The sequence below is a fragment of the Hemicordylus capensis genome, chromosome 16 (genome assembly GCF_027244095.1).
Source record: "Hemicordylus capensis ecotype Gifberg chromosome 16, rHemCap1.1.pri, whole genome shotgun sequence".
Classification (NCBI taxonomy): Eukaryota; Metazoa; Chordata; class Lepidosauria; order Squamata; family Cordylidae; genus Hemicordylus; species Hemicordylus capensis.
In genome coordinates, this window is record NC_069672.1 from 9,395,326 (window position 1) to 9,410,892 (window position 15,567).

At 48.3% G+C, this 15,567-nt stretch overlaps 1 protein-coding gene across 1 annotated transcript in view; it reads right to left on the reverse strand.

Moving 5' to 3' along the window:
* Window positions 1-15,567, reverse strand: part of PRDM16 (PR/SET domain 16) — a 516,952-nt gene that overhangs the window by 258,784 nt on the left and 242,601 nt on the right. The gene's annotated exons all lie outside the window — the stretch shown is intronic.

Here is a 15,567-nt window from a genome sequence, read left to right on the forward strand (position 1 = left end):
CACGATTGTTTTATCTGGGTTCTGAGGACTTCTGGAACTATTATGGGATGCTAATATCAAACCAAAGCATGTGGCCTCATTGTAGAGTTCAACCACACACCTATCCCTAAGAAGGTTGGGAACTTTCCTGGGGGCATCTTGTCTTTGCGGGGAAAGAGAGAGATTCCCGCTGAGGTGGGATACAATCCCCAGAAGAAAGATACAGCATTATACAACTGCCTCGAAAGAAGAGCTGTTTTAAGCTCAGCACGTGTGTGGGGAAAGAGTTTTTATGGCTGGATAAACGAGCGATCTTTGCGATTTCCCCCTTGGCTTTTCAGTGCTGCGTCATTCTTCCCTCTCCCTCCCCACTTCTTTTTCCTCCAGTAATGCATCTTGTCCACACCCATCCTTACCGAAATCTGACATGATGCCCCTGATTTTAACAGTGGAGGGGGTGGCGGTTAGGGGTTTGAGAGGGCTCTTTTTTTCCTGAGATTGTGGACTCGTCAGAGAAGAGTTGGAAATGTGACTTGAATGCTAAAGATGCGAGAACTAGGAGCCATGTCTCCCACACACACACACACTTCTTAAAATTCTTGTGATTTGGGAGCATGTTTTACATCACATTCTCCTAAAGATTCTGCTGATCTTTCAGCCAGCCGAAACCTTCGCGTCGACCGCTTTCCACCCGGCTGTTCCAACTTTTGAAAACAAAATGATATTTGAGGCACCCACACTAAAGGAGCTCTCCGGCCCCCTCGGGGTTTTGTCCCACAGCCCCCTTTCGCTCGGACTGTTCCTTCCTCCGTGCCTCCCCCCCCCGCCCCCCGACGTACACCAAGGAGGCACAGAGGGAGAATGCGAAAGTGAGTCCACCGTCACCGCTGGCACTGCAGACAATGTCTGTCTTGTGTGAGTAATTTAGCACTATGGTCAGTCAATGTGGTTTCTGGGCCCGGTGCCCTGACCCTCTTTAGAGCGGCTCTGTCTCTCCGGCACAGTGTGAAACATTTCCTTTCACAGCGCTGACGCTTTGCAGATTGAGACATCAGGCCTGTCCAAGTGCAGCAAATTAGCAATTTTTCTTTTGCTAATTGGAAATAAAAACGTTATGCGGAGGGGAGAATCTGGAGGGGATGCGGGATTAGGGATACGGCTTTCCACTTTTGTTTCGGATTTATTTTTTTAAGGGGGGGAAACTATGCATGCTCAAGACATCTCCTTCATATGCATATCATCCTTCCCAGCAGCACACTTTTTAATTGGGTACTCAACTGTTAAAACTTTTGCAGCGTCGGCGACGGCTTCCAAAAGATTATGTGCAGTTCCTCATTTATCTCCCGTTCATAAATGCCACTGGGGACTCCTTAAACTAAAAGTTCGGCTGATTGTTTTTTTCCTTTGCACAGAATGGTTTGGTGAGCAGATATTGCTGCATTGTTGTTGTGTGTTTTTTAAACTTTACGGGGCACGGATGAAGATATGTAAAAGAAAAGTTCCAAGATTTCTCCTGGAAGAACTGAGAGCTGCAACAAATATTTTCAGACTGTGATTTAGGGGAAACTAGCAATTTCAATGGGGTGACCATTTCCCCTCCAAGTGTGCAGATTGTATATATATATATATATATATTCAGCCTGCTAATTCTGTTTGGAACCATCAGTTCCCCTAGAGCAGGGGCAGGCGACCTTGGCCCTGCAGCTGCTGCTGGACTACAACTCCCATCATCCCCAGCTGCGAGGTCGTGGCTGGGGATGATGGGAGTTGTAGGCAAGCAGCAGCTGGAGAGTCAAGGTGGCCTACTCCTGCCTTAGAGGTTGCATCATCACCCCTTCAACTCAACCGCTGCTTCCGCCTCCTTGGATTTGTCACATGACTAATCACACCCAATCAGGGTTTTTTTAGTGAATGCTAGGATACCGCAGTGATACGCCAGCCAATCAGAAACATGACCGACACACAGCAACATAAACAACAACACCAACAACAAGGGTATCTTTTTGGCAAGGAGTGCCGAGAAATACCCCCCTTCCCCAAAGAGAAGCGATTTTCTTTGGGCACTACAAAAATGTTTGGGAAACATTACAAAGGCCGCTAATACAGCGTTAGAAGTCTGACAAACTCATCTGTGGTGTTTTTTTTTTTTTTGCATCATGAAGCGTATTGAATTTATACTGGAAATAAACCAAGAGTTGTACCCAAAGTTTGAAGTACATTACTGGGGGGTGGGAATGTCGCTCGGTGGAAGAGCATCTGCTTTGCATGCAGGAGGCCCCAGTTTCAGTCCTTGGCAGCCTCTCCAGGGACGGCTGGGAAAGACTCCTGCCTGAAGCCTGGGAGAGGTGCTGCCAGTCAGTGTAGACCAGGGGTTCCCAACCTGTGGTACTACAGATGTTGCTGGACTACAACTCCCATCATTCCCAGCCACAATACATGGCCGTTGGGGGAGATGGGAGCTGAAGTTCAGCAACGCCTGCAGTCCCACAGGTTGGGAACCCCTGGTGTAGACAATACTAAGCCAGATGGAGCAAGGGTGTGACTTGGTATAAGGCAGCTTCCTATGTTTCTCCTGAACTTGGTTGACTTGAAGTTAGTCAACTGAAATAAACAGAGATGGGTCCATTCGGACGTCACGGCCAATCCTGGTTAATTTTAGCCTAGATTGGAGGTGAGTCCTGCTGCAGACCTGGGAAGAGTACACATCCTCCTATGGTTCAGAGACGGCACATGGAGGCTGGTTCTAACCAAGGTTCTGTGTGACACCTGAACCAGCCCTTTGAGTATACTTGGTTGCAAACCCAGATTTGCTGCTCACGGTGGTGGTGGTGGGGACCACGGACATGTTGTTTCCCTCAAAAGATTTCAGCTGTTTCACCCAAGGGAAAACCCTCAGATCCTCTTCAACTTGCACTAGAGGCTGGTAGCTGGAAATGCAAGATGGTAAAATCTTTTCCACGGGGGGTGGGGGGGTGGGTGGGAGCACGCTGGGGACATTTTCGCTTCAGCTGCTCCGTAAACCGAGCCACACCTTTTCGCATTAGCACTCAATCAAAACCTCTCCCACAAGCATCCCAAATGACGTCCTTGGGACACGAAATTCGGTGCCATTGGCCGGGAGGAAATGGTGGCCGAATGGCGGGAACTATCGGACGAGGAGAAACGCCTCCTGTCGCTTTGGCTTCCTTTCTCCAGAAGTCGTCCGGGAGAGCTGGCAGAGTGGCTCGGGCGGCGGTCCATGGGCTCTGGAGACAATGCCAGGGCATGGAGCGCGCGGGGTCCTCCCCCAAGCCCTCCGAGAAAGCCTTTGACAGCCATGCCTAATAATTCTTTCTGGTGAGGGCCCTTTTACTTGATGTCTTTATGTGCATATGAAGCCGGAATGAAAGGCGCGGGCCTGACCCCCATGAGCGAGGGAAAAACTACATATGAGCGGGAGAAAGAAAGGAGTGAGATACAGGCACCCTGCGGTGACACAGGGATCTTTGATGGCAGCTTGCAACTTGGCTTCAGAAGGCTGCTTTGTGCAAGGGAAAGGACTCTTCTTCACTCCGGGTTGTGACAATAGGTGTTTTGTCTGAGGGGGACAGGATAAAAAGCAAGAAGCCGGGGCGGGGGTGGGAGAAGGGGGGGATCATCACCACCGAAGGGTAGGTCTTTGGGGGCCTGCAGATGTGGGGAAGGGGAAGATTTATGACTCCAGTGTCCTCTCTGGCATTTGGCTGCCATCCCAGACCTTCGCCTTGGTGGCTCTGGTGGGAGGAACAGCGGCGGAGAGCGGTTACTCCATAACTGAAGCATATTGATATTGACTTTGTATGGGCAAAGAAAATGGGGGGCGGGGAAGGAAGGGGGGGAGATCTGACGGCGTGCTGAGGAGTAACGAACACCCACTGGTCCCAGGGATGAAGGACGGACACTCATGCATGCCTGGGTGAGGCGTTATGAAGCTATTTCACGATAATATGGGATGCTGCATTCTTCTCTCTCTCCCATGCGGGTCAGGCCTGAGCGAGCAGAGCTTCAAGAAGGGATGGTGCCGAAATTTCAGAAAAAAGTGACATTCGAAGCGAATGTCAGAGTTGCTCCCAAAATGAAATATCTGAGAATTTTCAAAGGACTCCTAACAGGTTTCTGGAATCGAAGTGAGATTTCTAGGGGGTTGAGGGCATTCTGCACATCCTTCCAGGAAAGTGCCAAAATGTGGGGAAAGCGAAATTCAAAGCTATTGCCCGGATTCCTCCCAAGTCGAAGAATCTGCTCAAGGGCATCCAAACAGGTTTCTATAAGACCAGTAAAATTTCTCAGGAGGCTTTCTCATATCCCCGGCTTCAAGTGAGTGGCAAAAAGTAACTGAGATTTTTAAAAGCTAGATCTGATCTGATTAGAAACCTGATAATAATATATTGCATGGAATGGATCTGCAGTATCTTCAGCCAGTGGATAATGAAATATATGTTCCCTTGTTGAAGGTGGAGTGGGGAACTGCTCAGACAGTTGCAAGCATGAAAGCAGGGTGTGCTCTGGTTTGCATTTGGATAGGTGTCTACATGCCACAGCTCAGTAGTATAGCATCTGTATGCCTGCATGCTGACAGTCATAAGAACAGCCCTGCTGGATCAGGCCCAAGGCTCATCTAGTCCAGCATCCTGTTTCACACACTGGCCCACCAGATGCCTCCGAGAAGCCCATAGGCAAGAGGGGAGGGCATGCCCTCTCTCCTGCTGTTACTCCCCTGCAAGTGGTACTCAGAGGCATCCTGCCTTTGAGGCTGGAGGTGGCCTATAGCCCTCCAACTAGTAGCCACTGATAGACCTGTCCTCCATGAAATTATTCAAACTCCTCTTAAAGCCATCCAGGCTGTTGGCTGTCACCACATCTTGTGGCAGAGAGTTCCACAAGTGGATTATGCATTGTGCAAAAAAGTACTTCCGTTTGCTGGTCGTAGATTTCTTGGCAATCAATTTCATGGGATGACCCCTGTTTCTAGCGTTATGTGAGAGGGAGAAGAATTTCTCTCTATCCACTTTCTCCACTCCATGCATGATTTTATAGACCTCTATCATGTCTCCCTGCAGTTGTCTTTTTTCTAAACCAAAAAGGCCCAAATGTTGTAGCCTTGCTTCATAAGAAAGGTGCTCTAGGCCCCTGATCATCTTGGTTGCCCTCTTCTGCACCTTTTCCAGTTCTATAAAGTCCTTTTTTAGATGTGGTGACCAGAATTGTCCCAGGTTCAATCCCTGACATCCCCAGGCAGGGCTGGCAATGACCTGGAGAAGCTGCTGCCAGTCAGTGTAGACAATACTGGGCTAGGTGGACCAATGGTCTGACTCAGTAGAAAGCAGCTTCCTATATTCCTATGTACAACTTACTTATTTCCTATTTAGTTATTTGGTTCTAACAAGTCTGACGTCCTTTCAGCACAAGGTGAGGACTTCTACACTTTCCTGGGCCTTTTAGATCTTTTCATGCTTCTGATTTTAGCTCTGTTGCTGCTCTGCAGTGTTGGTTCACCCCTTACTCTAGTGCAGGGATTCTCAACGTGTGGGTCCCCAGATGTAATTGGACTTCAACTCCCATAATTCCCAACCCAAGGCCACTGGGGCTGGGGATTATGGGAGTTGAAGTCCAATAACATCTGGGGACCCACACATTGAGAAACCCTGCTCTAGTGGATTTTTCAATGTTCTTTTTAAAGAACTGATTTATAAGCTGTTCCGGGAGTCCTTTGGGCTGAAGTACTGGGATATAGATTTGCAAAATAAATAAAAGGCCTGTACTAGAGTGCCTTCCTACAGCTCTATGGCACGGCCACATTTGCAGAAGTGTATAAAGTTCCGGCTGCATGACTTTAAAAAGATATTACAGAACTGGCAAAAAGATTATGGCAACTGGCATGTGATAGAGGCTTAAAACATTATGATGATGTGGGGTGTGGGGGTTGGAGAAAGAAGTTTTTTCTCCCTCTCTCATGACACTAAAGGTCCTCTCAGGGTCCTCTCATGAAATTGTCCCACATACAGGCTAACCTTTTGCATAAGAGGGAGGAGCCATTCTTGAAAACCGCCCCCTTTTCTCTGCAGCTGCCTTCTGAAACTATGTCCCTAAGAGTGTGGGTGGCCCTCAGGGACATAGCTTTGGAAGGTGCAGATGGCTGCAAGGGGGGTTGCGGAAAATTGCTGCTCATGTAATGGAAATAAAACAGGTGTGTCCATGATAGCTTAGTCTAGTTGACAACCACTGAGTGGGAGTAGATAGCAGAGAGAGAAATGAAAGGTCTTTTTCACATAACACACCTTAAACTGTGGAACTCACTGCCACAAGATGTGGCAATGGCCACCAGCTTAGGTAGATTGAAAAAGAGATTAGACAAATTCATTGAGGATGGGGTCATGATGGCTGCGTGGAACCTACATATTTAGAAGGAGCATCCCTCGGAATATCAGGTCCTGGGGATAAAAACTGGGTACAGTTGATGCTTCTGAGCTTCTCAGCTGCAACTGGCCTATTAGACTAGATGACTAAGTCAGGGGTTCTCAGACTTGGGTTCCCAGATGTTGTTAGATTATAACTCCCATCATCCCCAGCCCCATTGGCCAACAACATCTGGAGAATCTGGGCTGGAAACCCATGACCTAGTGAAGTGGGCATCAGACTTGGGTCAGGAGGATCTGAGTTCAAATCTTCACTCAGCCACAACATTCACTTCAACCAGCCACAAAGATTCATCGTTCACCCACTTCTTAATGCGGGTGAGAGGATAAAAACGCTCAGAGTACACCATCTTGAGACACTTGAAGGAAAGGTTGGATCCGTGTGTTACAACCAACACTAGAGAGTGAGATTGACTTTTGAGTAAATACACATAGGATCAGTGAATGCCTCATGCAGACACAGAAAATTAGGATGCTCATCTACACTCAGATTAACCCCACAGCCTTTTGAAGTCTGCTCTTTATGTCATATAAACTATTTTTAAAATTAGTCTGGATTACCACTATTCCCAAACTGTGAGTCAAAGGAGCTTCTGGGGAACTTCCAAATGAGCGAGCGAGCAAGAGAAAGAGCTCACAGCCAAATTATATATATATATATATATCTAAAAAAACCAACAAGCAGCAAAAGACTGTATTGCCAGAAGTTTGATTTAGTGATATTTACTACCATTTCCACTTTTCAGCACACACTTTCCCATCTTGACTCGATACATATTTGGTTAAATAAATAGTGTGTGCACGCTAGAGACGCCCGCCTGCACTGCGGATTCTACTGGAAGTGTGGAATTGTGAGTAGGCGCTTGATTCTGCCTTTGAATAAGTTGAGTTATGTTCAAATTCAGACCAGCAGCAGAAGAAACGCTAACCAGATTCAAAGTGGTTTCACCTGGTGAGGCAGCCAAAGAACCGTATTCCGGAGTCTGGAGCACTAGGACAGGCACTTCCCTGTTTGAAATGCCCAAGCTCGTTTCAAGCAAGGTCCAAACCTCTCTAAAGGTGAGGCTTTGCTTGTAATTTCATTCAGTCTTTGTAGCCTCTTCCCTTTCCTACTGAAAACAAATTGTTGGCAACAACAAGAAATGCCGATACGGCCACCTGCGTTAGGCGATACAGCACTGTGAGCAATGAGATCCCTGGGAAATGTAGTTTTCTAGCTCTTGGAAAACTGTGTTCCCCAGAATTCTTGGTGCCCACAGCGCTGCTGCTGTATACTGAATCGTGGCCTCATAGGGAACGTCTCCTCCCGACTAAACTGCATTCTCGATGCCATCATGAACAGGGTCTTGTCCGTGCTGGCACCCAGGCTACAGAACTCCCTGCTACTGGGAATTTAAAATGATCCTTCTCCTCCAGCCTCTAAGGTATTCTAGAACTATTATGGTATGCCAGTTGGGAGTGGTGGTGGTGGTGGTCGTCGTCATTGTGATGTTCCTGCTTTCCCCGCTGATGGTTTTATTGGCCATTTATTTATTTATTTTTACATGTCTTACATTAAAATGCAATCAACCGTGATACATACCATCAGGGGGAAGCAACACAGCATCAGTGTCTGTAGCTCTTTTAATCTATTCTGTCAGCCGGCTAAAGGGTATGAAGGCATAATTTACCTATTTTATTCATTTATTTAAATTATTTAGGAATTAATAATTGCCTAAATAATTGGAAGCGGTGATCCGGCATAACTGCAGTGGGTCAGACCTTGAATGAACGAATTCGGACCTGATCCAAGCCCGGCCCAAATAAACTCGGGTTAAGGGAGCCCATTCCGAAATGGAGTTTCCCCATCACCAGGTTAACTGCCATGGTTGCTGGCCAAAGAGCCCTGTGGACCGTAATTCTGTGACGGGGCTGTAAATGTTTACCAAAGCACTCCCACAACAAGGAACCTTTTTTGGGGGGTGGGAGGGGGAATGTCGTTCTGTGTGAAATATTTAAAAGATACAGATATTTATATGCCGCTTTTCAACAAGAGTTCCCCAAAAATGGTTGACATAGATATCAATCAATCAATAAAATGGCTCCCTGTCCCAGAAAAGGGATCACAAATCTAAAAAAGAAACACAAGATAGACACCAGCAACAGCCACTGGAGGGATGCTGTGCCGGGGATGGATAGGGCCAGTTGCTCTCCCCCTGTTAAATAATGAAAATTGCTACTTGAAAAAGATGCCTCTTTGCTTCTCTTTTGCAGGGGACTGATAGATATGTTGTAGCTAATCCTTCTGTCTAATTATATCTCTATTTCCACACCCCCCCCCAAAGCCATCTATGCCAGTAGCTATCACCAACCCTTGTGGTAGGGAGCTTCATCATTAATTAACCTAGTTAATGAATTATGGCTTGAATGGTCTTGTGGCTTGCGTCCTTGTCTCCCTCCTTTAGCATTTCGATCTTGTGGATTTGTGAATAGATCTGTGGCTTATTTAAAGGTGGAGTGGAGGGTAAGTAAGTAAATTTTATTTACAGTCATTGACCAGCAAGAGAACCAAAAGTTGCAATAACAGAAAAACAGATGTCAAAACAATATCGGTTGGAACAATACCAAATATCATCATCACAACAGTCTCAAACAGTCTGAGCTCCCCTTTAAATCAGTCAAGGAGCTATGCACCCTGATGGCTACTATAGCAGAATTTCGCTACGGTGTAGGAAATAATAGGATCATTATGCGCAAGTGAAAATTTCACTAAAAAGTCGTCAGGATGTCCAGGCGGGTGGATTTTGACTTTAGAGCAACTATGGAGTTGAGATTGGCCCTATCCACCCCCAGCACAGTACTTCCAGTGACTGTTGCTGGTGTGTGCCTTATGTTTCTTTTTAGAATGTGAGCCCTTTGGGGACAGGGAGCCATCTTATTTGTTATTTCTCTTTGTAAACCGCCCTGAGCCATTTTTGGAAGGGCGGTATAGAAATCGAATTAATAATAATAATAATAATAATAATAATAATAATAATAATAATAGATGTACACAGAATGAATTTTTCAATTTGTTTTGAATTTTAATTGAATTCCAAAAATTCCTTTCAAAATGGAATCAAATTCAAATCTGGTCCCAAAATTCAATTTGGATTTGAATCAATTTGACCCTGCTGTGGTGCCTTTTTTAAAAATCGGGGGCCTGAACATGCCAAAAAAAGTGCCAAACGGCTCTCAAATTTATTTATTTATTTATTTATTTATTTGATTTATATACTGCCCTTCCAAAAATGAATTGAATTTGAATCAAATTTCAAAAATTCATTTCGAATTCAAATCAAATTGCCCTTTTAAGGGGCGATTCAATTCAAATTCGAATCATTCAAATCAATTCAAATTTAAATCAATTTGCACATCCCTAGTTGGGATGCAAAATCAGCCACCCTCATGCATCCCAAGACAAAGAGAGGCACATTTGTCGCTACAGGCAAGCGTCTGGAATAAAACACCACATTTCAAACTGTTATTGCACATCCATGGGAAAAGCCAACAGCCTGACACTGTGCAATTTAGCCCCTTGCACAACTTGGAAATAGATGTGAAATCCGTCCTGTGTCGCCATGTTGATTTGGGGTGCTCAGCATGAAGAGATGGGAAAGATGTATTTTTAGAACTATGTAAAGGCACCAAAGGCATTCTACCATCATCTACTGAAATGCTAGATGCTAGTCTTACAGTAGCCTTCCTTTGGTAAACATAAATCAAGCAGGAAGAGTCAGAAAGGAGTTGAGTGTAGGAACAGAGGAAGCTGCCATATACCGAGTCAGACCCTTGGTCCATCTTGCTCTGTATTGTCTACACAGACTGGCAGCGGCTTCTCCGAGGTTACAGGCAGGAGTCTCTCTCTCAGCCCTATCTTGGAGAGGCTGCCAGGGAGGCAACTTGGAACCGTTTACATGCAAGCAGGCAGATGCTCTTACCAGAGCAGCCCCATCCCCTAAGGGGAATATCTTCCAGTGCTCACACAGTCTCCCACCCAAATAAAAACCAGGGTAGATCCTGCTTAGCAGAGGGGAGCAATTCATGCTCGCTACCACAAGACCAGCTCTCCTCCTGGAAAAGATGAAGAGCTGAATTCATTCGACTCCATGCATGCACACATGCTCCGCGCTGAATCTGTGCCAGCAGAATTCTATAATGTGGGTAGGGACCTTGGAGGTCTTCTTGGCCAGCCCACAGCTCGGTGCAAAAACCTGCTTACAGGATCCCAGACAGAAGGCTGTCTGAAAACCTCTAGAGAAGGAGGGCCCACCACTGCATGAGCCAGGCTGTTCCACTGTCAAACAGCTTTTACTGTCCAGAAACCCCTCCTAATATCCAGCCTGAATCCGCTTCCCTGCAGTTTTAACCGGCAGGTCATTCAACAGAGAACAAGTCCTCTCCTCCTCCGACATGGCAGCCTTTGAGCTACCGTATCTTCCCTTCTCCAGGTTAAACAACAGACTCCGCTCCGTCAATCCATCCTCACAGGCAGAGGCGCACGTCACAAATGCCATGTGGCCCAGGAGCAACCCGTGTGCAGGCGGTGTGTGCTATTTTCAGCACGTTGTCACATTGAAATTAATTATCAACTCAAACTATTGATGCACGTTAAGTTGTTGCATGAACATTAATTATCAACTCAAAATAGTAATGCAAGCGAGGGGACAGAGGGTTGAAGTCAGGGGAGAAGGCGGAGGGGTGGTGTCAATGGCCTCCAGCCCAAGGACGGGGCCAACCAGGGGGATGGAAGGTCACCTGGTCTCAAGAGTCTAAGCTTCTGCCTGAAACCCTCCAGTGAAGGAGAGCTCACCCATTCATGAGGCAGGCTGTTCCACAGACATTTAGGAAGATCCTATTAATGTCTGACCTAAATCTGCTTCCTGTTTAATTTGGTTCCAGTCCTGCCCTCAGGACCAACAGAGAATACATATTATACATCCGCTCCATCTTCTGTATAAAAGCCCTTCAGATATTTGAAGACCAATCCCAAGTCTCCCGTCCCCCCCCCCCAGCTGGAAAAGTGGCCTCGGATGTCTTAGCCTCCGAATTGCTTCCCAGGCCAAACACGGGCAACGTGCAGAAGGGGTGTAGTGGAGCGGGGACATGCAGGGACGGAGTGCTGGTACTTCTTGGCATCTCTGGCTGTCGGGTGGGCATGGCCATGGGGTCAGCCATGGAGAGCGCCTGTACTTCTGAACTTGCAACTACATAGGGACATAGGAAGCTGCCATATACTGAGTCAGACTATTGGTCTATCTAGCTTAGTATTGTCTTCACAGACTGGCAGCGGCTTCTCCCAGGTTGCAGACAGGAGTCTGTCTCAGCCCTATCTTGGAGATGCTGCCAGGGAGGGAACTTGAAACCTTCTGCTCTTCCCAGAGCGGCTTCATCCCCTAAGGGGAAGATCTTCCAGTGCTCACACATGTAGTCTCCCGTTCAGATGCAACCAGGGCAGACCCTGCTTAGCTATGGGGACAAGTCATGCTTGCTTCCACAAGACTGCGTGCGTGCTTTGTACACCTTTGGTTGGACCTACGGCGCCTAGATTTTGGCCATGGGCGACGGACCATTCCAGCACTCATCTTTCCGAAAATGGCAGCCTCAGCACAAAATACCTCCATTCAAAACCCTCCACTCCCCCCCCCCCCCACCTCCCAGCTTTCATTTTGATGCGACGAAACATATTTTCCCATGGAAGGAAAAGGCCGGCCTTTGTGGAAACGCTCCGGCCTGCCCGAGTTACTGTAAAGGTTAATCGCAAGCAAGAGACAAGCGAGAGAGACAAAGAGCATCATAGACGTCCCCTTTCAATGGATGTTTTCATAAATGTATGAATAATTTAAATTATCATTGCCGGAGTTATTTGTGCGAGCGGTTTTGGGTGGGGAAGTGCCTCCTCCTTAAAAAAAAAAATTGCGCTATTTTTTTTATTACCGCCCCCCCCCCCTTTGATTCTTTCGATTTTTTTGTCTCATCTCTTTTATGTGCTGCATCGGCTGTTTTGGGCCATCTGAATCAGGGTTTCCCCCCCCCCGGAACAATGGGATGTATGAAGGCGGAGGGGGCAGCTGAAGAATACGGCCCTTGTTGTCCTCTCTGCTAGTTGACGTTGATTAATGAGGGTGCGGACATGGGCAGAATGTGAGAGAGGGAAGGAGAAATTAAGAGGACCTGGGGGCACCACAAAGACGAGGACAAGGAGGTGACCGCGGGCGGCCAAGGCCGTGCCAATTTCTCTGCCGCAACGGGGGAAAGTGAGGGTCTCCCTGCCCTGTCCACCCCGACAAGGTTATCGCCGGGCTGCCTTTGCCAGTTTCCAGCAGGGTCGCCCCCACAACTCCATTCCGGGGAGACCAAACTCTTCTCCAGAACGCGGCACATCTCAGCATTTTCTGCTCTGGGAGTAAACCTGGGAGGGGGGCAGAATCGCACATCTGCTACGGGAGATGAGTGCCCCAAAGGCGTCGGAGAGTTGCAAAGTTTTCTGAAGCTCAGCGGAGGTGGGAGGAAGAGAGGCAGAAATGAAGCGTGCAAGAATTAAACGTGCAAGATGTTGGGCTCCTGTGCAGGTCGCCATTCTGACCAGAAGTGTGGGGCCCTCTGCGCTATGGGGCCTGGGGCAATTGCCTCCATTTGCCCTAGCCTGGTTGGCGCTTCTGAAGGAGGGAGCGTGTGCAAGTTGGCAAAATGTGCAAGGCAAGGAACTGCAGACGAACTCTATGTGAGAAGCACATAGAGCCTTTTGCGGGGTGGGGGGGTTTGAACACACAATGTAAAGTTGTGCCGTCGAGTCGGTGTCGACTCCTGGCGCCCACAGAGCCCTGCGGTTGTCTTTGGTAGAATACAGGAAGGGCTTACCATTGCCATCTCCCACGCAGTATGAGATGATGCCTTTCAGCATCTTCCTGTATCGCTGCTGCCTGATATAGGTGTTTCCCACCACCGGGGATTCGAACCAGCAGCCTCTTGCTCCCTAGGCAAGTTACTTCCCCACTGCGCCATTAGGTGGCTGCACATGCAGTACTGTGCATTAAAAGCAGAAATATCTGCTCAGACAAGGAGTAGGATGGAAGCTATACAAAGAGAAGTTTTATTGCAGGGGTGGTGGTGGTGGCCAGCAGAAGGTGGGGCCAAGTCACCACCCCTTTTAGCATTTCAGTGGTAGGGAAATGATGAGGGTGAAGGGGTAAAATTAACTGGCCCATCTCCCAGTGAGTGGTCACCACTTCAGCTGCCCCAGAATGATGTCACATCATAGAAACATAAGAAGCTGCCTTGATACCGAGTCAGGCCATTGGTCCCTCTGGCTCAGTATTGGCCAAGTATTGGCTCAGTATTGGCCGGGTCAGGCCATTGGTCCCTCTGGCTCAGTACTGGCCGAGTATTGGCTCAGTATTGGCTCAGTATTGGCCGGGTCAGGCCATTGGTCCCTCTGGCTCAGTATTGGCCGAGTATTGGCTCAGTATTGGCTCAGTATTGGCCGGGTCAGCCATTGGTCCCTCTGGCTCAGTATTGGCCGAGTATTGGCTCAGTATTGGCTCAGTATTGGCAGAGTCAGGCCATTGGTCCCTCTGGCTCAGTATTGGTCGAGTCAGGCCATTGGTCCCTCTGGCTCAGTATTGGCCGAGTATTGGCTCAGTATTGGCCGAGTATTGGCCGAGTATTGGCTCAGTATTGGCAGAGTCAGGCCATTGGTCCCTCTGGCTCAGTATTGTCCACACTGACTGGTCAGACATTTGGTCTACCCTGACCAGCAGCAGTTTTCTTGAGTTTTAGGCAGGCGTCTTTGCCAGCCCAACCTGGAGATACCTCCAAGTGACTGAACCTGGGATTTTCTGCATGCAAAGCAGATGCTCTGCCACTGAGCTATGGATGCCCTGGCTGAACATATGACACTGCCTACCGAGTCAAGCCATTGGTCCACCGAGCTCAGTATTGTCTACACAGACTGGCAGCGGCTTCTCCAAGGTGGCAGGCAGGAGTCTCTCTCAGCCCTATCTGGAGATGCTGGGGTGGGTGGGGGATGCCCCATCGCCTATTAAGACCTTCAGGGGAGGTTCATCTGAGGGTGCTGCTGGCTCGTCGGGCGATGACTCAGAGGAGAGCCTCCTCTGTGGTTGCCCCAGAGCTGTGGAAGGCACTTCCGGCTGGGACTGGAGCTGCTCCATCCCTGGTGGCTTTTAGGAGACCACGAGAGACACACCTCTCTCCAGCCAAGCTGTTTAGCTATTTGGAAGTTTCCATGGGTATTATAATTTGGACTTCGTATATGTTTGAACTCTTAGAAATATGTTGAATAAATAAACAAAGAGTTTGAGCCTTCTGCCTTTGCTTGGTCCACAGAGAAAGAACTCCTGTGTGCTTCACTTCTCCAGCCCTGCTTCATCCCCTCGGCAATGAAGGGATGGAGGACACACACCTAGCCTGGATGCAACCCTGGATTCTCAAGGGCTTTTGCATAACTTTTTCTATAGAAGCAGAAGAAGAGCGTAAGGACAGGCCTGCTGGATCAGGCCCAAGGCGGCCCATCGAGTCCAGCATCCTGTCTCCCACAGTGGCCCACCAGAGGCCTCCGGGAAGCCCAGAAGCAGGAGGTGAAGGTGTGCCCTCTCTCCTGCTGGGGCTCCCCCACAACCGGTATTCACAGGCACCCTTCCTCTGAGCCTTGAGATAGCTTAGAACCATCTAGACTAGTAGCCATCGACAGACCGGTCCTCCATGAAGCCCCTGAACAATCCGTCCCAGCTGGTGGCCACCACCACATCCCATGGCACTGAATCCCAGAAAGGGAGGCAGGGTTATCCCATCCCGCCATCCCTAGCCACAGTGGCCCAGAGTGAGGGATGATGGGAATTGTAGTCGGGCACCTGCAGAAGGCCTGCAACCCTGAAATAAGAGTAAGAATTTGTGTGTGTGTGTGTGTGTGTGTGTGTATATATAGTTGGCTGGATGCCCTGCATCTATCGGCTGTTTGGAATCGTTGTGTGAGGCAAGCCTGGTGGCCATTCATCCTGGCTGTGTCATCCTCTCCTAATGGGAGGAGAGCAGGTCCTGTGGTGGGGGTGGGTTGAGCATGAATTGTCCCCTTTGCTAAGCCAGGTCTGTGGTGGGTTCACATTTGGATGGGAGAGAC